Genomic DNA, 2624 nt, shown 5'->3' on the forward strand with positions numbered 1-2624 from the left:
TTTTTTCTTCCGTACATATTATCCCTTTCTCCAGTCCTTCATCGTCAATAACAATAAAAGAACAACTTAAAGCCAAAACTCTGCCATATCTCATTTAAATTTACATCGTCAGTTTCCAACCACCATCACCCCTCCCCTTTTATTTTTCTCTCCCCTATTATATCTCTTTCCCCAATCCTTCATCTTTTTTTAGTAAGAGTTTTACGCACTTACAACACAATAAGGTCATATAAGTGCCGAAGATTAGAGGTGTTACAAGTTAGTAACAACAACAAAAAAGAAGGAGTGGAGATAAAGACGTTAGATGTTTGATAGGAAAGAAGGAGCTAACCACACCAGAATACCCGCCAACCACCCACAGCCCTTCATCGTTAAATAACAATAGAACAACAGAACAATAACACCACCCTCAAGAACCCTGCCATACATATCTCATCTACCCCGCCTGCCTCACATTCCCTACTATAAATTGTTCTCCCCCCCCCCCTGTGTGAACTGGCCAGCCATCCAGCCCCGGTGACCACCACAGAGGAGAGGAGCGGCGGGTAGGACGGGCTGACCCTATGGTCGGTGCAAGGGATAACGGTCATAGAATTAGAGCTGGGAGAGAAGGTCCGCCGTACTTATTGTGCTTACTTATTTCTGCTATCGCCTCATTCAAGATTAAGAGAGGCAGAAACAACTGAGGTAAGAGGGAAAGAAAAGAAGTAGGACCTCCTATCAATGAAGCCCTCCAACAACACGCAAAAGTTAATATTATTATAGTGTGTACTCAGCACACAAAGACACACCCATACACGCGCACACACATCACATACCCTCACACACGCTTTCTCTTCCACACTCATATAGGCCTACGCATACACAATTCAATGCTTACACTCACAAACAGATATGCAGTGTGATAGAAATGAGCAATTTTTAACAAAAATAATCTTAAGCTAGATACATAATCCTTTCACAGTGAGCAATGCTAGTTGGATTCAGTTGAACTGAGCGGGGCCAGACAGATTTCGCTCCATGGGGTGAAAAAAAAACTACCGTTTGGGAACAATACGACCGATTTTACATGCGACCATGAAAAACTAACTCGTCTGATTTTGAAGGTGACAGTCGAATGTACGCCAGAATGGTAGCGTAAATTGCCATGGAGGAAAATCTGACTGGCCATGACTCATTGGTTTTTGTTTTTGTAAAGTGTTTACGGCGCTCGCAACTGCATAAGGTCATATGAGCACGCGGGAAACACCTAATATTTTCAGTTAGTAGGAAATTTTGAATTTTGCCCGGGTGGCGGCCGAAGCCTACTCTTATCGATTTTAGACCACCAAGGGATCTTTAACGTGCGCAACTTACACACGGGCCCTCCCAGATTTTTCGCCCTTGTCCGAGAAGCCTAGGTGTAAATCTTTCCTACTAGAAGATCAGGGGTGTGGCAGAAAGACAGCAGTAAGGGGAGGGCCAAGGAGTAGCAGTAGAAAGGCTCCAGAAAGAGTCAGGAGCGCGGAAATGAAAGCAGACAACAGAACATTGCTAGAGAACAGGAAAGGAGGTGATAGGAGACAATTTCAGCGAAGAAAATGTGTCGGTCGCTACCCGGATTCGAACCCGGGACCTTTGAAAGAGAGGCCAACACCTTAACCTCTAGGCCACGAGAGCCCCCCGCCCTGACTCAGTTCAATAGAATCTGACTGGCAGTGTGCACTCGGTATTACTCATGTCACCGCTCTTCTGTGCCCCTCATTGCAAATGATAAAAATGTTTTTAGTAGGGCGTTAAACATATAAAGAAGAAACACAGACCATAAGTGAAATAATCAATGTAGTGCCCACGACGGTAGAAGCAAATGTGTTAACAACAACAACAAAAACAAGGATAACGATGGCGACTAAGTGAATATTGAAAATGCTAGCCTCAGCAACAATTATAACAAACAAGCACTAATACGTTCATTGTTCTTTTTTTTTACTATTTTACTTTTTCCTGTTGTAATTCAATTAACCCTCTCTTACTCTTATTGCAAGACGATAAAAAAAATATTTAAACTTTTATTTTTCCCTAACTTGACCGTCAATAATTTATTTATAGAGGCACCAGCCATCCATCTCCGGGTACTGTTTTAGCCTCTTTCTTTTGTCTGTGGATTGATTAACCCTTTTTTTTCAATTTGGTAATACTTTTATGCACCCTGTACTTATGGTTTTCCTATTGGAATTCGCCTGTAATTTGCTTTAATTGTGTTTAAACCTTGATTTGATTTTTTTTTAAAGGGCGATGACAAAAACAAAAAATATATATACTTTCTTTACTTTTTCCTTCCTCTGGTATCCTTAGGATGTCGAGGGGAGATGCAAGTTTCGGTCCTGTGCTAGATAGGTTGCGTCTATGATAGATATACTTTGTTGTTCGGTGGCCTAGTGGTTAGGCTCTCGGACTCGCAACCGTAAGGTCGTGGGTTCGAATCCCGTCAGGGGTCCGACGTTGTGTCCTTGGGAAAGGCACTTTACACGAATTTTCCTCACTTCACCCAGGTGGGATTGGGTACCCGGCTATAGACAGTGAAAGATCTTGTCAGTTTGTTAGTGTTTGAGCGCTTAATCAGCTGCTTGCACTGTATGCTTCCC

Source organism: Aplysia californica, unplaced genomic scaffold (assembly GCF_000002075.1).
Source record: "Aplysia californica isolate F4 #8 unplaced genomic scaffold, AplCal3.0 scaffold00096, whole genome shotgun sequence".
Lineage (NCBI taxonomy): Eukaryota > Metazoa > Mollusca > Gastropoda > Aplysiida > Aplysiidae > Aplysia > Aplysia californica.